This window comes from Thermobia domestica, chromosome 1 (genome assembly GCF_964235325.1).
Source record: "Thermobia domestica chromosome 1, izTheDome1.hap1.1, whole genome shotgun sequence".
Taxonomy (NCBI): Eukaryota; Metazoa; Arthropoda; class Insecta; order Zygentoma; family Lepismatidae; genus Thermobia; species Thermobia domestica.
In genome coordinates this window covers 362,252,739-362,278,239 of record NC_137454.1, presented here as the reverse complement: position 1 = coordinate 362,278,239, position 25,501 = coordinate 362,252,739, and positions in this window count along the sequence as shown.

Below are 25,501 nucleotides of genomic sequence, written 5' to 3'. Positions count from 1 at the left end.
GGTCCGAATATTTTTCTCAGGATCCTGTTCTCAAATACTTTCAGTCTATGTTCTTCCCTCAGAGTAAGCGACCATGTTTCGCAACCATACAGAACAACAGGCATGATTATCGTTTTATATATTTTAAGCTTCAAATTCCTCGACAGAATTCGCGACGACAAGAAATTTTGAACCGAATAGTAACACGAATTCCCTGCTTTTAGTCGACATTTAATTTCTTCGTGAATATGATTTTCATCTGTTAATATTGATCCTAAATATTTGAAAGTATCCACTTTATCAAAAGTATTATTTAATATTTTAACGCCTCCACAATTTGCCGTATTACGGTCCCGACGCACTTCCATGTATTTCATCATATATTATTCATAATACATTATTTACCATACATTTATTTTCACTAATGTTTATATTAAAAAATGTTGAAATTATTACAAAGTGGATTAAAAACTGAACTCAAAAGTTATATATGACGCTCCATTCCATTAAATTTTGTATTGGTACATAATCTATGATCGATTACTACAAGAATGTGATAAAAATAGCTGCGCTTTTCTTGTACGTTACGAATGAATAAAAAATTGCGGTTAATAAATATTTAAGCATTTTATTAATGTTGAACAAAAACTAAAAAATAAAGCTAAAATTATTATAAAATAAGTGAAAATTGTGTTTATAAGGTACATACAAATAAGATAGTGAAGACCAACACGTAAAGAAAGAGAAAGAATACTTCAATATAACATAGGAAAGGACAGTCCATGCATATATATTTTAGTTTCCTTTATTTTATAATTCATATGAAATACATACACAATAAATTGAATTAAATAAAATTAAATAGTTTATTAATACAAGAAGTGATTATTTGATCATATTAATTATATTAATTATACTAATTTCAAGTCAAAATATGAAATCATCAAATCATCGAGAAAAGAGATATTTGCTTTATGTAAGACTATTTGGAAAGCGATCTACAAATAATAGTTGAAAATTTGGAAAATCGCCTATCTTCCAGGAGGGGTCGTTGTGTTACACTATAATAATGATATGAAGACACATTGCATCTTTATTTTATAAGATGAGGAACAATTACCGAGAGGCAAATATAAAGCATGACCGACATTTTTTGCAAGAATAATAAATGGCTAAGTGTTATCGTTTCGTTTACCTGGTAATACTGCGAATACTCCAAGGAAACAAAGAGGTCGAGTCCTTCTTCGAAAATTTTAACTTTAAGCAAAAGTTCAAAGAGAAAAAAAACTGAAGAAATTCGCAATAATGGTAACCTTAATACATTGCAATACGCTACGCAAATGAGTCTTCGCTCTTCCGAAAAATTGAGTGCTTCAAAAGTTGTCAAAGACGTTTTATCTTGAAGTCCATCGAGAGCAGAGAAGTGTATGAAAGCTGTGACATCAATGTCTTCACACACAACACCTATACCAATGATGAAGCGCTTGCACTGTTTCTTGATATGGGAATATAAAGAAGAAAATATCAGACGTTGAGAAACAGGGCACTGGCAAGAGGTTTTAAATTGTACCCATCGTTTTTAAATAATATCAATTTGATCCACTATATTGGATCCACCAAATCCAATTTTTTCCATTTTGATATCAAATTTGTAATCAATGAGGTGAAAAACCCCAGTATACATTTTTTTACTTTACTCCAATTTAAAAAAAAATTGATCCACCATATTAGATCCGCTATTTTGAAATTTTCAATTTTGGTATTAAATTCGTAATCAGTGAGTTAAAAAAGACCGCAGCATACCCATTTTTGTGCACTATGAAAGAGATTTTGAATTTTGGCAACGTTTTAAACATTTCGTACCAAGTCCGGAGTCACTAAACATGCTTGTTCAGTTTGAATATTATATTTTTTCTCTCTTCAGTTTTCAATTTACTGAATTATATCTGATATAAACAGAAATGAAAGCAATACATAAAGATTGCTTCCCTATATTTTGGCCCATTTGGAACATCGTGTGCCATATACTATTAAACATCACTTTATAATTAATTATTCTATTATTTTTAAGCTAAGAAGAAATATACATAGAAATATCATAATGTCTTTTGTAATTTGTTGATATTTTGTATTATTCTTTATGCATGTTTACTTTTGTTATCTATTTTTGCGTAGACCGAGTCTGTCGTTTTTTTTCAACTGTTGTTCCGCAATTGTTATTCAAAATATACAGTAGAGCGTCGATTATCCGAACGTCGGTCAACCGAACGACCGCTTAACCGAACTGTGTACTCGCTCGCACCTGTTACTCTCCCACCCTACCGTCCATCATCCCCCTCACTCCCAAACCAAGTTTCCGACAGTAGTCGCCGCACTGAGCCACCCCTGGCGAAACATTGCTTCTAATGGGGCCTTCATAAGGCGCTGCTGACCGGCCAAGCCGCCAATCGCTGTGTTTCAACAATCAGCACACTTCTGTCGGTTTGGCACTGGCTGTAGAAGTAGCGGCAGTATCAAAGCTGTTCACAGCAACAGCTGCGCCAGCTTAGAGTTGAGGCGTGCCGCTCCGCGCATGGCAAATAAACATGTACAGTTCGATTATCCGAACAAACCAGTTTTCCGAACACCCATGTCCCCCAATTACTTCGGATAATCGACGCTCTACTGTAAATGATTAAGGCAAATTGTACACTCTTTCGTTAAAATTAATGCCATCCTCAATACAGTATTTTCTTTTGTGCAAGTACTGTGCAAGAAAGCTTATCTGATATATCACGGTGACTATGTGTGTAGTGAATCATGACAACGCCACGCATCCGAAACGAAGTGCGTATTTATTTTAAATCCACAGAAAGAATATAATTTCATTTTTTTAAAAAAAACTTACAAATTCGGGTCCCAAAATGGGATATGGGAATCAGGTTTACACCCCCCCCCCCTCCAGTTCCGCATTCATGTGCGTCCGATTCTTGGAAAGTAAAATTCTGGTCACTTTGAGGCTACGCTCATCTTCCACGAAGCGAACCGCTCTCGTCCCAAAACGATTCTTCTGGATCCGCTAGTGTCCGGATCCTCATTCGAAGTTTCTCAGGATCGAATCCTTTGGTTTCGGCAATTGAGCAATTTCAAGTTCCCATATAGTTCAATATGATTCCTCCTTTCAGGCAAATTTATATAGCTACTTTTGTCAAATGCAAAAAAAAGAAAGAAAAAGAAAAAAGAAAGAAAGAAAAAGAAAAAAGAAAAAGAAAAAAACTATTGTAATGTTAGTTTTGGTGGAAGAGGGAGTAATAAATAGAAATTTACAAAGAGAAATTTCCATGTTTCAAGACATCCGTCTTTTGATTCCACAGAGTCAAACAATCTATTGATTCCGCAGAGTGAATCCATATTCCAGAGTGAAACCATATTCCAGAGTGAATCCATATTCCAGAGTAAATCCATATTCCAGAGTGAATCCATATTCCAGAGTAAATCCGTCTTTTGATTCCCCAGAGTGAATGCATATTTTGATTCCCCAGAGTGAATCCATATTTTGATTCCCCAGAGTTTGAAACCGTCTTTTGATTCCTCAAAGCAAGTGCACATTTTTACTCCCCAGAATGAATCGACCCCTTTTTTTCTTCATCAGAGTAAATCGATCTTTTTATTCCCCAGAGTGAGTCCATCTTTTAATTCCCCAGAATGAAATCGTTGTTTGATTCTTCCAAAGTCAATTCATTTCTCTTTCAGAGATTCCATTTTTTTTTTTTTCATTCGACTGACTGATTTGTTTTATTGAAATGAGTTATTTAGGAATTTCCCATCACTAATACACACATAACACAATGAAGAAATAATATCTATTCCTCCATACAATTTCATAAAAAAAGGTTGTGTGATTTCTAAGAAATATGGCGCGTATTTTCTTCAAGATCTTCTAATTATTCTCATTGCTTGGGATTGGTAGCTGTAGTCTATATAAAATAAATAGAAAATTTACCCGATCTTAAAAATATGCTCCATGATAAATTACCAACTTCCAACAAATATATTTCACTATACGTTTTGAATAACATTTTAAAAAGATGTTGAAATTAAAGAAGACATGTTAACACCTTATTTATTATAATGTAAATAAGCTGTATCTTAAATTTCACTTTGTAGAAAGTGTAAGCCTCCTAAATAATTAACAAAACAAGAGTGTTGGATCATCCATCTTATTATCAAAGAAAATTGATGAAATAGAAACAGAGCGAGAAGAGCTAAACAAGATAACATTTCTTGTTGTTCGCTAGATAGGAGATAAATTATGGATCTAATTAATCAATACAGAAATCCCTGGACAATTGCAATTTCGTAATCTATTGAGTTGACTGAAAAACAAAAACAAAAAAAAAAGGAGAGTGTAGAGGAAACAAACTAGGAAAAGCAAAGCAGGCTTCTCCTTCGTGTAAATTCATGAAGGGTATTTCATTTCCTCTCACAGATGTGTGTTCCTTCTTTTTTTCTTCTTTCTTCTTTTCGAAAAGAAAGCCAAGCCGTTGACGCTCTTCTTCCTTCCAAAGTCGCCTCCCCAATTACTAAGCCAATCAAGTGCACCAACGCCGGAAATTGTTTTCTTGTTATCCAATTACGTGTTGCTTTGGAACTTCAATTTACATCCCAGACTCTCTCTCTCTCTCTCTCTTTCTCTTTTCTCACAGTGCTTAGCCCTTTTGCTTCTATATTCTCCGAAAAAAAGATCTCAGAACGTTTAACATCTAATTTATATACATAAACATATAGACTCAAAATGGTTTCTTATTACCTTTTACTGTTTTTTTTAAAAAAAGAACTAATGCTATCCTAGATATTAGGCAACGCAGAAAATATAAATTTTGATTTTTTTTAAATAGACGAAAAGTAGATTAATACTCAACTGCTACTTGTGATGTACGAGGGCAATTCGAAAAATAGAAGCGCCGATTGGTTACCAATGACATACACTCGCAGGTATAGAATTTGTATTATATACATTAGAAAAATCCAACATTACATTACTTTTCAAGATGTCAGCCATTCAAATTGAGGCACTTGTCATAATGTTTTACAAGGTTTGAAATTCCTTCCCCCCCCAAAAAAAAAATAAATAAATAAATAAAAATAAATCATCCGCCTGGGAATGAAGTCACCCGCTGACAGCATTGTGAAGCGCGTTGTCATTGTTGAAGCTGTGCGACGCAAGCCACTCTTTCACACGTGTGAAGAGGTCGTAGTCGCTTGGCGCCAAATAGACAGTTCTGTCAATTTCTTGCATGGGTTCATTGTTGACTACAGATGGGCGCCCACTTCATAGCCGCATCGTGCACGTCAGTTCGTCCATCTTTAGACATGCGACATCATTCATGTACCACACCTTCGTTCATTACGTTTGGTCTGTGAACATTACCGCTACGAATCATAGCTGCCAAAAGTTATTTTTTTCGCACTCAGAAATCGTATTACCGGACGTACTTCACATTTGGCGGGTTTTTCTATTGGAGCGTTGATTTTCAATTGTTATAACGGACCAGTGAACTGCAACACAACCTTCTCCGTTTACTGCTCACTGTCTACTGAACTACTGCACCCTACAGCGCCACAGGACTGACGTCAATCTTCCCGACCATTTCTCGTACATGCGCAAACGGAGATTTTTTTCCGAATTGTTGTTCTGAAAGTTTCGACCTGATGTTCACTATAGGATAAAGTAGACCATAATAAAAAATGCTTTAATCCTTTCATTTACCAAACTTTATTATTATTATTATTATTATTATTATTATTATTATTATTATTATTAGTTTAAACGTGGTTACTCAAATATTAATATCAAATTTGGTTACAACGATTGTCATATCATCATCATCATCATCATCATAGGTATTCTGCCTTTATTGGCAGGTAATTTGCCGCAGCTGAGAAGCTTCCATGCTCCACGGTCCTCCGCTAACTTCTTCGTCTTCACGTATGATCTTTCTGTTTTAATATCATCCATTAATTTTAGTCTCCTTCGCCCCCCCCTCTCTTTCCCGCTACCATACCTTCTAGGACGTCCCTCATGATACAATCTCTTCTTAGGCAATGCCCCAACCAGTTTCTCTTCCTCTTCCTAATAATATCTAAAAGTGTTCTTTTCTCACCCACCATTTCTAACACTCTCTCATTCGTTTTCCGCTCGACCAAACTAATTCTTTCCATTCTTCTCCACACAAACATTTCGAAGGCTTCCAGTCGGTTTTCGTTACCTTTACGTAATGTCTACGTTTCCGCTCCATACAGTACAACACTCCACATGAAGCATTTTATGAGTCTTTTCCTCAACTCTTTATTCAAGGCCCCACGAAACAGACTTTTCTTCCTCCTAAAGGCTTCTTTCGCCATTCCTATCCTTGCTTTTATTTCACGTCCGCACTTAATGCCATTACTAAGAATACTACCCAGGTATCGAAAACTATTCACTTGTTCTATTTTCTCCCCTCCTACTTTAATATTTGACACAGATCCCTTCGTTCCAATCACCATGGCTTTTGTCTTTCTAACCTTTATTTTCATCACATATTCTTCAAAGCCCTTTCTCATTTTTTCTAACATTTTATTGATTTTCTTTTCAGATTCTATCATAAGCAGCAAAATATGTTCATGTTCAGAATAATCATTATTCATTTTGAATCAATTAAATTGAAACATCACAGTTTAAGTTACAATTAACTCATCACAATATATAATTGTTAATCTTCAAATCAAAATGATCTTGTCCTCTTTTGAAATATTTAAATTGAAGCGATATAGTTTTTTAAATTGCAATTAAGAGAGGGATCTTACATCATTTTATTTCAAGTTTTTTCACTAGATCCCAGATCACACTATGATGTTGCCACATTAGTTTCCGAGAGAAAAGCCGTTTAGGCAGGAACACATTTTATGCATGACTTAGTACGAAGAGAAATGAGAGCTTTTGTTTACCTTTTAGAAATTCAAGCTATGTCATGCATAAGTGACGGAAGTCTTAGAGAACGGATTTGTCCGTCTGTCCACAGTGGGTTCGATTCTCAGTGGGAGCTCATGTGGTTCGGATTCCACGTTAAACAGTAGGTCCATGTCTCATATAGCCTCGCTGGTGAACGGACCGTTAAACTCAAAACCAACTCAACCCATCTACCACAGTTATCAGAGCAAAAAACAGTAATAGAAATGGAGAAACAAGCTTTTGTAACAGATTCGGCGTCCTACGAATAGGTTCCATCTCCTCCGTTAACTCTCTATTCAATCCAGAAGTGGTTCATATTAGTTATTTCTGGTTTCAACGTTTATCGCTGTAGAAGGAAAGACGATAATAGATGGTAATGTGGTATTAAGCAAACTACTCAATGTCTCAAGGCAACATGCCGGAAATATTAGCAACACTCTACTGAAACTGAAAGTGATTCAAATTTATTATTTCTTCGAGTTTCAACCCTCATATCCATGCAGCAAGAACGAAATGAAACGAAATCTTTAAGTTTTATGGCGTACGGCTATCCCGACTAGGTTAAAGAAGACAGTGATGATAAGAAATGAATAAAATGGTGGAATGAAGAAAGTGGGAGAAAACGGGAGAACCCCGAGAAAACCTACGCACACGGTGTTTGTCCACCACAACGTTCACTAGGATCGAACCAAGGACCCCATTCATCATAGATGAACGCTCTACCACTGAGCCACTGCGTCCACTTTCGCACCAAGAACGGTAAGAGAAAGCGACACGCGGATTTTTGCAGTCAATTCAGCGTCCCAAGAATAGGTTCCAACTCTTACGTTAGCCCTCTATTCAAACCGGAAGTGGTTAGTATTAGCCATTTCCGGTTTCAACGTTGATCACCAAAGGACAAAAACAGTAACAGATACAGAAAAACTTTTTTTTCCAGTCAATTCAGCTTCTCAAAGCAACATTCGAGACTATCTGCAACAGTCTACCAAAACCAGAAGTGTTATATGTGTATAATTACTTTCACAGAGCAAAAATTGTAAAAGATATTCAGATGCAGTTTTTTTGGAGGGGGTAGCAATTAAGTCATTGCCCCAAGAATATGTTCCATCTTCGTTAACTCTCCATTCAAGCCAGTAGTGGTTCAGATTAACCATTTCCGATTTCAACGTTTATCGCCATAGAACCAAAAGATGTGGCTGCAGACAGTGGTTATCATCTTAATAAGTTTACTTTGTTCATATTTCCCGACTTCTCGGCGAAGGATTTGGTCTTTGGGGGATCGTCAGATTTAAATGCTGGGAAGAACCCGAAGAATTCCGATACCGAATGGGTCTCATAATCTCTCCAGTCACTGAATGACAGGGAAGATGATACATGAGTACATAGTTGAGCTGATGGATCCAGCAGAAACTTGGATAGCAATTGTGCCTCAACGGCGAAGAGATCGGTAAGATGTAGCTCTTCTTCAAAGCCGCTTTGATATGCACTCAACACACTCTCTGGTTGCAGTTCTTCATTTAACATCCTCCCACAAATCAACATTAAGAATTCCTTGCCCGTTTTCCCCAAGCCTGTCCCTTTTGATGGTTACTGTTTGTCCACGCGGTGAGATATGACTGATGATCCTATCACGATGCTTGAGTCGGAGAACCTAGAATTGCGATCTCTAAAATTCAGGCTATCTTGCGAATCGAAGATTGCTTTCGTTTACAAGGCCCATAATCACAGGGTACGATCATGAATTACAGCGCCTTTTTCAACAACTTCCTCAAATTTCTTTAGTATTGCCTCGTTTATTGCCTTGGCTTTGACTCATTAAAGATCTTCTCTTACTCATACTCACAGATCTTCTAATTATTATGGTTTTAATCAACTTGAACTCGTTCATAACAATCTTCCAGTTTCTTCTTTTCGAGGATCTTATCACTTGATTTGGTATTCCAGCGAAGGAACGATATCTGTTTATACTCGTAGTCCAGAACAACTTTCTTTCTCTTTATGGACAGAGCCCAGGCAGATCCGGATGAAGAAACTTGTAATATTTGTGCGGCTTGCAAATTCTGTGAAACTAAAGCCATTTCCACATTTCCGAAATCTACTTCATCATCACTGCCTTCACAATCACCCATAAATCCCATTGTTTTTATCTCTTTTGTCTTCTCATAGAAACGACACAATTTGATTGAATATTCCCATCTCCCGTCTATTCATTGGCCGTTCTACTTGTTCACCAGAGCGGAAATTATATCCTTCAGATCGATTGTTTCACCTGTAAACAATATAAAAGCAGAACAGATGAGTCAGAGACATTTACAAAGCAAATATAGAAACAAGTGATTCATTACAATTAAACAAAACGTAACCTAACTTAACCAGAACTAAAGTCTGTTTCAGGCAACGTGATAGTAAACTCCCCTACCTCCCACCACTTACCACTGCAGAAGGGAAAAGCAAGTCGTTGACCTTCACAGGGAGGGAAGCTTTTCTAATAAACAGAATCATGTAAACTCTAAATTCGTACGTCAATTCGCTCGCACCAGATGTTGAGGAAGCACTACTATTCCTTTTGGCTATCAATCCCGAGTGGAAGACGAAACACCAACATTCATCTCTATTTGAGCGTGGTGGGGGGGAAACTTCTTCTTTTTCCTATCAGATTATGTGAAATAGATTATAAATCAAAAAGCCCAACATCCAAACAAGCAGACAAATGGGTCATTATTTATCTGTCTATTGGACGAGTTATAAGTGAATCCGACCGGACTAGGGACTGGTTTCCAAGCAGAAAGTCATGAGTAGAGCAGTATCACTCTGCCAGAACTTGACAAACAAACATAGAAGACTACAAGAACACATTAGAATCATGTCTTAGGATAAAAAGAATATCATTTTTGGTCTTTCACTTTCGAATAATACTGTGGGAGCTAGGAGTAGTCATACGGCGGCTTATGGATTGCTTACAACCTCGGCACGTGTTATAACTATTACCAACAAGTTAATCCAACAAACCACTTCATACACGTTCACGAACACAAACATCCGTTTTCGTCAGACCACTCCTATTTCTTAGAGAACGTGTACGTAAGGGCAGTCTACAAACAAACAACTGGGCAAAAAACGCGGTGAATGATTTTTAGCAGTAGCTTCCAGCGCTACAACATTTGATGTAATTTGTCGGTTAGCCTGACACGTAGCGTCCAGTGATGCCAATTTAGCTTATTTTTGGCTAAATATAGCCTTTTTGGAGAGGCATTCAGCCATACAAATCTATAAAATGCTTATAGCCTTAAATATAGCTTCTCAGTCGGCGTACAGAGCCGATAGAGTGAGGTTGTGTTTATCGTGTCTGTCATGCATCAATAACGCTTGAACATTAAATTCTGTTTCAAGTTGCAAACAAGTGCCAAAAAACTCATCAATTGTAGAAATTTTTGTATGACAATAATGCTGAAACTCTGAAAACTGTTTAGAAGTGGTATGAGCGATTTAAAAGCGGAAATGAGCAGGTAGAAGAAGAACAACGTTCATTCAACCTTACGTTTTACTTGTAACATGTTTATTTGTTAATGACGTACCAAACGCAAAGTAAAATTACTTATCGATTTATTCACACTATCACTGAATATTTTTTGTACAATGTACTTCATGCAGTTTACAAAAAACTGGAAACAGGACATTGTCATGTTGCTGAATATTTGCAACCCCTCTTTCTTTCGAACCGACAAACTCACCTCGCATTGCTGAAAGCCAGCATGATGTTCACCCGATGATATCTTAACGGCAACTGACAGATAGACTCACTGCTCATGGCTCGGCCCCCTGCGCATATGAGGAAGTGGGAGATAGTAGAGGTAGTAGTTGAAACGACGTAAGAGTAGTGTTCTACAGTTCAAACGGGAGTGGGAGAGAGAGGTGAGGACAAACATTCATACATAAAGAGTAAGTGAGTGAAAGAGAGAAGCGAAACGATCTAGCGGAGAGCATGATAGAAGTAAGCAAAGAGATGATCATAAAAAGGAATTTTCGAATGCACAGATGCACATTTGCACTGACATACATTAGCGGAACGCACGTATCTTGACTTTCTGTGCCCTGACCACATGGACCTGTACCCTTCTCTTTTCTGACTTTATGACCTGTTTACAGGCTTCCTGCTTCCAATCCTATATTGTCTGCTAGACAGATTCTACCTTGATTTCCTCTATCCTGATTCCCTCTATCTACTTAGGTAAACATATGACCATTTCCCTGATCCCGGATTATTGAGAAAGATTGCTAACTTGTGAGAAGTTTCCGTTTTATGATTACAATGTATTCTTAAATTAGTTAATTTAATAAGAATTACTCTTTTAGAGCTATTGGCTAACATTGGAGTTTTCAGTAGTGCATAAAGACAATTCCGATAACGGTTAAATCCCAGACACTAGGTTTAATATAATTTATATATTAACTCGTTCGCTACCACTTGGCGCCATATGGCGTCATTCAAGCCTATTGCTGTGTGCTGTTGACACCATTCGGCACACAGCACCACACGAGGTAGTTCTCATACTAGACATACTCTGTAAAATGGTACGCCGGTATTAGAGGTCTGCACGGGCTGGGTCCTGGCCCGCGGGCCGGACTCGGGCTACAAAGCATATATCACTTCTGGTCCGGGCCGGGCTCGAGCAGTAAATTTTTAAATATACAACCATATTCCTCTGGCCTAAATTTGTAATACCATACAACAATCTTTATTGGACCGTTCTTTCTGGAGAACTTTTAAAACACAAGTGCAAAATTAAGCTTGTAATTGGTGTAAATAAAAATACAATTTTGCGTTAATGATTACGTTTCTGTAATTCGGGCTTTTTCCGGGCTCATTTGATTATCACACAAGCTCAGGCCGGACTCGGATCCAAACGCTAAACATATTTAGGACTCGGGTCGGTCCTCACATTATAAATTCACCGGGCCGGGGCCTTGCTAAAAATTCCGGACCGTGCAGACCTCTTGCTGGTATAGATCTTTTATACTCTGATGGCACACAGTGTTGGCCTTGCCATTTTCTGTAGTGTGCTTTTTTTCACTAGATGTTGCTAATTTGTTGCAAAAGGTTATATGTTGCAAAACTGTAGGTGGCATATTGGATTGGGATACTGAAATCAAGGTGGCAGCGAAAGAGTTAAGTGAGGAACTCGTGTTGGTTTTATTTGTTTGTTTCCGTATCTTAGTATTTATATTTTAACTTACTAGTCAGTCACTCGCAGTAAGCAAGATGGTTGTAACGTTATTCAAATGCCAGCAATAAATTCACATCTAGAATTGCCTCCGCACTACCTTGCTAAGATCAAACGCCCCCGCCAAGCATATCGTGACTACGTTCGGATACGAAATACTGAAGCTCTACGCCTTCACAATCAGCTCCAACGTTCCGTAAAAAAGCTATCTTGAAGCGTACAAAAGTGCCAATGAATTACAACTTGTAACACTCTCGCCGACACAGCACATCCATCACGTTACTGGAAACATTTCAATGCGCTTTGTAGTAAATTCAGCAAAACCTCTTACCCACTCATCATCAAAAACAGTTAAGCTGCTTCTGATCAAGGCAAGGCCAATGCTTTTGCCGACTACCTCCAGGACATCTTCACTCCTCAACATTCTGATCATATTTTTTCTCATCCAGTCGATAAAATCAACACAGCGAGTCCTCTCTTCCAACCTAGTGCCAGTCATACATTGCCGCCTAATGAACTCACTTCTCCCATCACTGTTGCCAATATCACTTCAATTGTCCAGACTAAACGAAACTCTGCTCCAGGTTTTGATTCAATTACATATCGCCATATCAACGAAAGTCCGCCCTCACTCCTCCTTTTATTAGCCTCTATCTTCACTTTCATCCTTCGAACAGGCCTTTTTTCCTGCCGAATGGAAGATATCTAAAATGCTCATGTTCCCAAAACCGAATAAACCACCCAGCGCCGTATCTTCCTATCGCCCTATGAAACTCACTTCAACTTTTAGCAAAGTACTTGAACGCATTCTTCTCAGTAAGCTCCATCCTCATCTCTGTGCACGCAGTCTCATCTCATCTTTTCAAGCCGGTTTCTGCCCCTCATACTCCATCAATGATCAGCTCCAACGCCTGTGCGATCATCCTGTCTTGTGCTTTTTGACCTAGAAAAAGCATTTGATAAAGTCTGGCATCTCGCCCTCATCTTCAAACTCATCAAACTTAATTTCCATCACCATATATCCGTTTTATCTATTACTTTTTGGTTTATCGCATTGCTTATGTTCATATTAACAATCATTTATCTCATCCAATATTTTTACATTTTGGCGTCCCTCAAGGATCAGCTGTCCCCCTTGCTGTACTTGCTATTCGTTTCTGACCTTCCGACTCTGCCCGCAGACGTACATACCGTTCAATATGCCGATGATACTGCCTTCCTCGCTCTCGGCCGTACCATCAGACACATCAACCTAATATTACAAGAATCAATTGATCGTTTCTCTCAGTGATGTCGAAAATGGAAGCTCGGTATAAATGCTTCAAAAGCACAGGCCATCGTATTTCTTCCATCACGCAAACGCTCCAGAATTCATAGAAATCCATCACTTCTCTCTCTCTCTCTCTCTCTCTCTCTCTCTCTCTCTCTCTGTCAACCTTCGAGCGCCATGCCTTTCGTGTCGCTCATCGTATTTTTCTTCCCAGTACGACTCGCTGCTTGTATTCTCTCATAACCTTTCCTACATTCCTTTATCACATTGAATCTCTCCCCGAAACTTCATCACTATTCGCTTCCATCAAGAACAACCATTGCTTTTCGAAATCATGCATTACCTCGCTCTATCATCTGTTCGGCCACGTTATTACATCTCTCTCTTAATTTACTCTTCACACTGTATTGCTATACCTTACCGCCTAATCATCCAGTCTTCGAACTTGTACAAGATCACCGCCTTCATGTCCATCTACCGCATATCTACCCGTCATATCAAGCACAGGAACCCCTCTGTCATCTAACAGGGCCTCCTCTATCTACATTGATCTAACGTCGCCCCTAGGCAGAAGATAACCCGCATTTGTCTTTATTAACAGTCCCTATGTGTTAAGGCGTGCATCGCACCTCTATCTCATATTCATTTATACAGATTTGAATTATTTCCACAAACTTGTTTTGTATTATTCTAATCATAATTATTGTACTTGTAACTATATATAAGTTTGTTAATTATCTCATCTAGAAAATGATTATAGTAGCAAAAACTGTAATGACCCAACATATAAAGTAACAAATAAAGAAATATCTCTTAGGCCAATGATAATAACCTTCAATTCCTTCATTCCATTCCATCCCTTTCCTAAAAGAGGGTGTAGCCTTCTACAGGGTAGCTAACCCAAGGGCTAGCATTAAAAAAATCACATCTAGAGTGTTACATTCGATACTATCCTCACATGCTGTCCTCACTGAGCTCAGATTATCACTAAAGCCTACAATAGACTGAATCTTCTTCGCCGACTCACAGGCACAACCTGGGCACTACAAGCAGATACCATTCTCACAACATATAAGGTGTTCCTACGGCCCGTCCTCACCTATGAGTTTACAGCTTGGGTTGCTGCACATCCAACCTGTACATGCATCCATCCTGTACATCAAGCTCAAGATTCTAGAACGACACGCCCTGCGTATTGCATATCGTATCAAGCTACCCACCCTACACAAGATCTGTATGATCGCATCTCCTTTCCTCACATCCTTTACCACATCGAAAAACTTCGACTTTCCTACATCACCAATAGACTGGCACAGAAGCATCCCCTTTTCCTTGATATTCTACATAGTGATATTGATTATGCTCCACAACATCCTGTTCGGCACCCGCCACTCTCCCTCCTCTTTACTTTATACCGCTATTCACTCCCACCAAATCATCCAGATCAAGACATCGCAGCTGCTTTTGCCATTCATTCAGATTCGCACTACATCTTCCCATCATAAGCACAATAATCCATCTCTTCTAACAGGGCTCGTTGTGTCTCCCATCATGATCCTGAGCAGCTCCAGGATCGGAAGATAACATGCATTCGTCTAACTAACCCTTCCTTTTACTGTGTTGTGGCGTTCTGTGCACCTCACCCTCATCTCTATCTCATCACCCATCCTAATGATTATGGCTAGAGGCCATAATGTCTGCTATGGTACTTCAATGCTATATAATTTATGATCAATAAAGTTTATATAAATTATTAAATCACTTAGACCATCCCTGCTGCCTCCTTTCCTTATTACTATTCCTTTTCTTCCCGAGAAAAGGGCGTAACCTTTGTAAGGGGCTAGCATGCGTTGAGCATGCATTGTAAATATAATTATATATTGTGACGACGCCTTTTATCTATTTAGACGCCGTGGTGCAGGGTAAAAAAGACCCACACAAAATTATTAAAAAGTAGGCATTATAATGGAATTTGGGTGAGTGCTTTAGAAATACGAAAAACGTGGTTACGATAGAGATATCAAAATTTTAATGTATTTTGCACAACTTTCACTAATTCCACTAGTACACTGAAACTTATAATGATTTTGTTCAAAATTTTACTAGAGTATTAAATATGGTTATATCACTTACACCAAAATCTGATTTTATAATCCATCGATGAATCATGATAATTAGTGTTAAATGTTCCCTTGGATCACAAGTTGCCATATCTGTTTCCACACAATTTCTTAATGCTAAAAGTTCATTCAGATCACACTTATGGTATTTAGGAGAATTCTTTATAATTACTAGGATTATTACATAGTCATCAAAATAGGAATTGAAATTGCGAACTACACTCGTAGTTTTATAACACAAAATGCCTCGAAAGACTATTCAGATAGAACTCCTATTCAACTTCAATTAATTTCACTAGTCACTTTTCAGAAAATACTATGAATACTTATCAATAATGGGCCGTATGCAGAGTCATTTTGACATGTGATTAGTGCCATACTAAAGAATTCGACTGACATAAGGTTCCCGTAGTAGTCAGGCCTTTAGTATGACGTTAATCATACGTCAAAACGACTCTGCATAAGGCGGATTATGTCGAATATATTACAAATCACCAATTATAAAGATGTTGAAGACAAAATCCTATAGTTTATCTGAAAATTGCACCATTTCGACGCTTAACAAGAGCATGTGCTCTTCGTCTGTATTCAATTTTCCAATGACCACAAGGTCTTCGGTTAACTACCTCCAGAACAACACTAGTTCCTACTCTTACCACACATTCGAAGTGGCGCTAGTATTAAATGATTTTTTTCACAAGAATTTTAATCTTACAACATGCTACAATATATATATATATATATATATATATATATATATATATATATAATAAAAAATAAAAAATTACATCTAGACAAGTGTTTCTGTTGATGTCACAATGCTTCTGGCGCCACAAACTTCTCTACAGCAACTATCGTTGTTTATTGTTTATAGCTCAACTAAGACATGCGATATAATTTGAAAGAATATTTCTTTACTGCTATGATTTGTGTTGGTAGTATAGTATGGAAGACAAATACGTCCGCTTCAAGTATTTAATGGATCTATTGAAAAGAATTAAAAAAAAAAAATTGGCTCAATTGTCGCACGGAACATGTTTCTTCCACGTTTCTCGATTTTCAGCTTCCCCTTTTAACTCTCAATATTTTTTTCTATTTTCAGCTTCCCCTTTTAACTCTCAATATTTTTTTCTCCTATCTTTCAAATCATCGATCACTTGTGCTCGTCTTCTCCCTATTCCTCGCTTCCCTTCCATCTTTCCTTCTATGACAGTACGAAGAAGACAATTTCTTCGCAAGATGTGTCCAATCCAATTGGCCTTTCCATGAAGGATGATGGCTAGAAGCGTTCTCTTCTTTCCTATCCGTTTTTATAATATCTTCATTTCTTACTCTTTCTGTCCATTTTATCTTCTCCATCTTCCTCCAGCACCACATTTCGAAGCTCTCTAAATATTTCTTCTCTATAACTTCCGTAATAATTAAATTTTATCTATTCCCTACACAGAAATGGATGTTTCCGCTTTCAATACATATCACGATATGATGTTAAACCCATGTACTAATTTAAGATATTCTCTTTTCGTTATTAACAAAGATACGTATACCACATCTGTTTATACTAGAAACCAAACCACATAATAAATATTTGTTTAGACACTCGAAATACTACCAAACATAATATTGACTTGAGCTGCTAAACCATATCTAATTACTAATGGAACGAAGCATTTATTATTCCTTTAGTGTAATTAGAGTGGAAACTAACAAGGGAACATCTTATATTGGTAGTAGCGTTGCCCAATCAAACAATGGGCAATCGAAAGTTTTACGGGCCGACACCCAGAAACACAGGAGATAGAGATGAAAGAAGGATCTATAATCATGTAAAGATAGCAGTGCAAAAGATACACTGGCACAGAAAGAACTTCAACATGATTAAAGTAATCAAAACGACATTTACACAACAGTATAACTAACAAACATTGCACCTACAGACATGCTCAATAATATCATATGTAATGAAGTGTTGCCAACTGAGCACAAAATGGAGTTTTGTTAAATGGCACGGAACACAAATTATAACATATAGAAAATCTAATTATCAGTAGAACCATACCTGTGAAGTCATTATGTACAGTGTTGCCAACATTTATAGATAGGCCTATATGAATCTCGGATGTAGAAAAGAACATACAGTACACGATTCAAACTAGTTAAAACCAAAATATGAGACCACAAACAAGAACATAATCACTGAAGTACAAAAATAAGGGACGAAACACAGTGTCGAAGCAGCTTTGCCGAAGTGGAAAATCAGAATAGTATCAAATACAACACACAAAACTGAAACTATGCGTGCTCTTGGATTGATTAGCAGGCTCACTTTTCTGATGCACGTAATATTGTACCACCTGACACATTATTGGTAGTCAATTTTTCAGTGTTGCTGTTGATAAAGCGTTCCGCAGTCTGTTCGTACTATATGTACTGTTCTACATCCGAGATTCATGTATGATTTCATATAGGCCTATCTTCAAATATTGGCAACGCTGTACACCATGATTTAGGTATGATTCTACTCATAATTAGTTTTTCTACATGTTATAATTTGTGCCATTTAACAAAACTTCATTTTGTGCTCAGTTGGCAACACTGCATTACATGTGAGGTTATTGAGTATATCTATAGGTACAGTGTTTATTTACTATACTGTTGTGTAAATGCAATTTGATTACTTTAATCATTTTGAAGTTCTTTCTGTATCAGTGTTCCTTTTGCATTGTTATCTTCACATGATTCTAAATCCTTCTTTCCTCTGTATCTCCTGTGTTTCTGAGTATCGGCACGGAAAACTTTGGATTTCTCACTTTTCTTCGCCCCTCTATCGATTGCACATTGTTTGATTGGGCAACGCTACTATCAATATAAGATGTTCCCTTGTAAGATCGCATAAGTAAACTTGACCGAAATAAGAAACGGTCATTAGGTTGAAAATAATAATAAAAAAACTTGAAGGGATCGAGACTCTTGTTTTTGATTCAGAGAAAATTATAACCACAACACAAGTAGTTATATGTAACCACGTTGAATCATGCATTGAAAGGGAAGAAATAAATCTGTAGTGAGAAAGTTAACTGAATTCTTCTTCATGTGAAGTGCCTGGGTCTTATTAGATCGGTATACCTTCAGGATCTAAACTTGAGCTTGGTGTTTTTTCTATGTTATAGGTGTTGCCAACATCTCTGACTTTAGTTTCTTAATTGTTTGTTGAAGTTTTGTAAGGAACACCAAATCGTAGAACAGCTGCTTTCGTTCTTATCTCATTAGCCAGATCACAGTTCATATTATCTTCATGCGAAGAACCTCTGTTTCGTTGATGTGATGGTGGTTTCTGAAATTATTCAAGGTAAAGTTTGTGTTTACAATCTCTTTAAATAAACTCAATGCAATGTTAACACAAAATAAACTACTTGGACATTGCTTGGAACTAATACGGACTAGGTCATTAGTCTACGTGGCTATGCGGCTGACAGAAATGAAAAATTTTTGAGATAGAATTCGAGAGAATGTTTATTATTATTATTATTATTATTATTATTATTATTATTATTATTATTATTATTATTATTATTATTATTATTCCTGCCCCATGACTGTTTTGTCTTCTTTGGTTTGTTTCCCGGTAGTTAGTAAATAAACCAGCGTTCCCCAACCGCTGTGCCGCGGCACACTGGTGTGCCGCGAATGGGCCGCTGGTGTGCCGCGAGAAATTCGAAACAAATTATTAATTCTATAGGAACCAAATTCCAAGATATAGGGGAAAATGTATATTTGTATTTCACATTACTATGAACCTCTACTAAACTATAAATCTACAATTTTAAGTTTGATACTGCTTTACTTTTCTGTACATTTTTAATGTTGGAAAACGTATTTATTATTGTCATGACCATTATTGCTTCTTTAACGTTGCAGACTATTTCGTAACTTGAAATTTTAACATAACATTCAAGAAATTTAACAAAGCAAAGATGCATACAAATTACCTACATTTGCGTTTTAAAAGTATAGAAGATTTGTTTATTTGTTCCTTATTTACTGATCTTCCCTTTTAGTGAAAGGTTATATACAGTTTTCAAAAGAGAAAGTGGATTTTTAAAAACCCGAGTTTTATATTTCATTGCAATTGTTTTATATTTTAAAATTAGAATGAAAAATAAGCATAATGATTTACCACGGGGCAAAATGAGTGATCGAGCTTTTTTCTCTGTAAGATCAGTAATCACCTAAAAATACCACAGTATTTTATATTTACAGATAATAATAGTAATAATTATATGGGTGTGCCGCGAGAATTCAAGTTACACCTGTAGTGTGCCGCAACTTCAAAAAGGTTGCGAAACGCTGAAATAAACAATAAAACCAGAATAAACTTCCTAATAATTGTAACTATAGCATATTTTTTTCTCTACATACATTAAAGTATTGTTAAAAGATCGCCTAACAGCGTAATTACTTTCTTATTCCCATTACTAGCTATTTCACTTTCACTAAAAAATATATCAGCAACTCTAGTGTTTGTGTTTAAGAGGTCTGTACGGGCCGGAATATTTACCCAGGGCCCGGCCCGACCTTAAATTTATGTGAGACCCGACTCGAGTCTCAAATAACCCCGACTTACAGAAACTTAATAATTAACTCAAAATTGTATTTTTATTTACAGCAATTAGATATTTAATTATGTAGTTGTGCTTTAAAAGTTCTCCAGAAAGAACTGTCCAATAAATATTGTTCTACAGCATATTAACAAAGTTAGGCCCGAAATTTCCCGAGAAATATGCTTGTATATTTAAAAATTTACGACCCAAGCCCGGCCCGTGCCTGTAGTGACATATGCTTTGTAGGCTCGAGCCGTGCAGACCTCTATTGTGCTTATAGAAAGAGGGCGCTCTCGTCCCTTCATGTTTCTATTCAATAGGTCATCTTATGACAGTAGCTGGTCTCCCCATTACATCCTTGCAAATTATTGTTACTGATGCAGACATACATCCACCAAAATCTACGGGCATCACATATGTGCCAGAAATATCGCTTTGTTTCATTTTGGAATTTGACTTCCTCTGATTTTGCATGAGTATTGTTTTCTGCCGCTGAAAATAACACTTATCTTTGATATTGTCCCCATATACCGGTATCTTCCCTTGTCTTCTCTGAACATGGTTACCTCATTTGTACAGAGTCTTCTGGTTGTGATTGTAAAAGCGTCTACTGGCGGGAATGTTAATCGTGTGGGTGAGTTCAGTGTGCCAATTCGTACAACAGGCTGTCTTTGCAGTGAAGTAACTAATGAGGGTGGGATAAAAGGGGCTTGTGCCCCAGGCGACGGATCAGACTGAGCAAATATTTATCTTCACTATAAGGCGAGCAAAGGAGTTTTAGCAAACTAAAAATCGTAAACTTTACCTCAGAAACTTAACAGGACAACAACTACTCACAAAGCTTAGGATATCCATAGAGCATAGATTAGCTTCAAAGCTATCTTTTGAAGACATTGTAAAAACTTTTGCAGCCAAAAGAGCCCGCAAAGTTAAATTTTAGTTCCCAATTTTTTGTGTTTTCATATAACTTACGTCGATTTAAGAATTTGCAAATAGTTCAACTATAATACTCGAGACAACAGCTTGCTGTTTATCATAATTAAACATTCTATTCTAAAGCAACAGACTATTGATTTATTCTACACATATGCATATCCCGATATAATTCCAAAAACATTGTGATTTGCAGTTAATATGATAAGACTATAAGAATGTGTCAAGCATGCTACTCTCAGATTATTTGGCAATCAAATACCAATTAGTTTGGTGTTTTATCTTGTACTAAAAATTAAATTATGTACTGCAATTAATTTTAAAATCAAATTTTAGCACTTGAAGGAGAAATGGAATAGGAGAATTAACGTGTGATGTCAATATCAAGATAAGAATCTTCATCCCGGCGAAATTAAAATACCGCTAATTTTACAGTAATCATGTGATATCTTCAAATAGATAAAAGATAATTGAAATGTGGAATAAGAGCGCCTTAGACAATATCATTTTGCGTAAGGTACCGTTATCACAAGTCACCTAGTGGCTTTCCGTTTTCAGCTGTTTAGAAACGCGAAAATAAATGCCGATTTTCAAAATGGCTCGAAATCGAAAGCAGATAAGTGAGTCGTGATAACGGTTTCTCATGTAAAATAATATTGTCTAGGACGCTCTTGTTCCACATTTCAATTATCTTTTATCTATTTGAAGATATCACATAATTACTGTAAAATTAGCGGTATTTTAATTTCGCCGGGATGAAGACTCTTAAGTCGGGGAACGTTTTGGTTTGGCTGGTCAAGGGAGGCGCTAAGGCAAGTTCTTTCCTGGGTGATAACAAGCCTAGTTGCGTCTCTGCGTCTTTACACAAATTATCCTACTATTAATAATTCAAATAAATTTTTATTCAGGGCGGTCTTGCTTTCTTAGTTAAATAATTTATGGAAGCGTGGAAAAAGACAGGAAAATGGACTTCTTTTCTCCTGACCCTTAAGTATATTTTATTTCGAGAGAGAGAGTGGGAAATGGTCAAAAAATGTATTTTCCACGGTCCCTTTTTGAAGAGAAAATTGTACTGTCCAACATAAAATATACGTACAGTTTAGTGTGTTAATTTCAACTAGACTCTGGTGTAAACTTTCTTTGAAAACCAACTAAATAGAAAGTGAGGGGAAAGTCTGAATTCGACCAGAAAATTTCACATTTCGTGTGTTATTCAGCAGAAATTGTTAGATTGGATAGCAAGGAGTGTAAAAACTCTGGTAAATACTTTCGAAAAGGCGGGAGGGAGAAAATTCAAGGGGGGAAAAACTTTTGTGTGTAATAGTAATACTTATCGTAGTAGTGGCACGCAGTACATGAAGGTTCTTTCATACGAACTTAATGTCCCTGGAGCAATATTCCTCTCTGGAACTGGTTTTCTGCGAAGATTTTCTTTTATATACGCGTACGTATATGAAATAAAAAAGAAGAAGAAGAATCTCGTCTGAAACATCACATTTTGTGGCTTTTGATGTTAAAAGGACCGTGCGCTTGAGTAGCGTGTACAAATTTTTGGATGAGTTCGTGTTTCTTAACTTCTATGCGGGTAGGCAAGCTTACTTTCTTTTCTTTTCATTTCGGAGCCAGTTTAGAAATGGAACTAAGCCTTTTTAACCACCAAATTTACCATCAACGAACTGAATACTTTTTTTTCCCCTCTCTTTTCTTTCCCTTTTTCCCCTAGCCCTTTTCACCATTTCACTTCGCTTCTGTTTATCTTTTCATTTCCTTTTTCCACCCTTGTTCGTTCAACGTGCGGACAAGTTTTTTCTTCTTTACATCTTTTCTTCTTCTGCTTTCCTTAACAAAGTACATTTCCTCACTTTTAATATATATGTGCAATGACAAAAATACATCACAAAATTTTAACAGACAAATTTTCTTCCAGGGAACTCGTTTTACGCGACAATAGAAGTGTTATTGAATTTATTTAACTATATTTTCAGCATTTTTTTAACCTGTGGCCCGCAATAAAGGTGAAAACGTATGCTCATCGTTTAGTTCTCTTTATCTTTTCTTCTTTATTGTTTTGTTAAGACGAGCTGAACCTGCGCTCCCTACACGGCGCATCATTTACATATGAGTATGAATGTCCTTGTCATTCCTCACAACATATGTACATGTTCCTTTACAGACAGAAGTGAAAAACGTCTTGATAAAAATCGGCAAGGGGTATCATAAAGGAGAGATTTTTTTTCGATTATATTTCCAATATCTCACACCTTTGCAAGATTTGAGCCTACTTGTGGTTCGAGTTTCTAATGCATGTATGATCAGTGTTTTCTTTCTCCTTGCATACAGTATTTATTTATTTATTATTGCTGCCTATTACAGGAGTTTTTCCCAATTACAATAGGCTTACAAAATTAATATTATAATATGTAATAAGCAAATACATTACACACACAATTAATTATAATGTCAGTGCTATATGATGTTCATGGGTCAAAGAGCAGTGGACTCATAATTGTGCGAATAATGGGATTAGATGAATATTCAATCTAAGAGCTGTGGCCCCGCGTAGCGTAGCCGCTAACGCTCTCGCCTTCGGTGCGAATAATCCCGGGTTCGATTCCCAGTGGGGGCACTCGGTCGAAAAAAGTTTCAAAAGCTTTTTCAGAACAGACATTCTGAATGGGGTTTTCTAGGTTTTCCTCATTCACACCAGGCAAATGCCGGGGTGGTACCTAACTCATAGGTCCCAGACCGCTTCCTTCCTTTCCCAATTCTTTCTTGCCTCCTTTTCCCCGGATAGTGTGCTCGCCGAGGGACGTCATCATACCCTCATACCTGATGGGCTAAACGGTCATAAATGCCGAAAGACCAGAACTCTAAATCCTAAATTAATCTAAGAGGACCGCATGGGCAGACTTGGAGGACCACTTATCGTCTTTGAACCACAGTTAGAGAAATACTGAATTAAGTCATGAAGAAACATATATAACGCGCGACAGAAATTTTATTCTTAACCACAAGCGAATCACATAAATGTTCCACCAAGTACTTCATATTATGGTGCAGGAAAATGGGTAGGTCAGAGGGAACGTGTAACAATCATCCACTGTATTACTCGGACATATTTCCTTTTGCCTCCTCTCTTGCGGACTAACTTCACAAAGAAGCACATACATACACATTATTACACACACACACATATATATATATATATATATATATATATATATATATATATATATATATATATATATATATATATATATATATATATATAACGATAGGGAAGGAAAGAACGTAGGTAGTCTTTGTAAACCCCATTAGAGTGACAAAAGCATAGAGCACGATCTGCCCGTGCCTCAGGGATATCTCATATGGCTCCAGGGATCAAGGGTAGTAGTTACAAAAACCTGGACTAAGAGAAAATAACGGACTTCCTCCCATTCTTTGTTTTTTTTTCTTTCTTCTTTTGTTTGTGTGAAAACATAAAACAAAGAAATAAAGCTAATGTTAGGTCAGTGTCAGTCAGATGTACGAAAACATACAAAAACAAAACAACACAATTTACATGTTAGCAGGACAAAAGGGAGTTACATAGCGTTAAGTACAAACAACACTAGGAATAAAAACTGATTTTGTATGCTTTTTCAACACCTTTGTTGGCTTTATTGTGAGAAAATGTTATATCGGAAGATTTCCTCCAGGCATTCTAATTTTCACTTTATTGTGCTACAGAGTGAGCCAAATCTTCTGTTACTTCTGACCAGGGTTGCCAACTTTTAAATATGGAAATACTAGACACCCTCCTGGCTGGCCGGTAGCCAGCCCCAAAATGTAATGTAAGGGGGGCCGGTAGGAGTTAGGGGGGCCCGACCCAACTATATTATAGTTCATTTGCAAACCTTCCGTGAAAATTTTAAGGAGTCCAGTGAAAATTTAGGGGGGAGCCGGCCCACCCCAGCCCCCCGTGGATACGGGCCTGCCTCCTGGAGTACGTAGACCTATACTCTTAAGATTGTGACATCAAAAATGTGTGCAACCTGAAAGTGGTTACTTCACATAAAAGTGAGCGATTTGGAGTTCGAATTTAATAACTTTAATTAATGAAGCATTTATTAATCTTACTTATTCCAGTTTTGGTTGAGTCAGCATTTTTTTTTTTTTTTTTTTTGTAATCTACCTTCAATAATATAGAAAAGGTGGCCCCTCGTAGCGTAGTCGCTAACGCTCTCGCCTTCGGTGCAAGCGGTCCCGGGTTCGATTCCCGGTGGGGTAACTCGGTCGAACAAGTGCAACACGCTTTTTCAGGCCAGCCACTCTGAATGAGGTTTTCCTGGGTTTTCCTCATTTCCACCAGGCAAATGCCGGAGTGGTACCTAACTTACAGGTCCCAGGGCGCTTCCTTCCTTCCC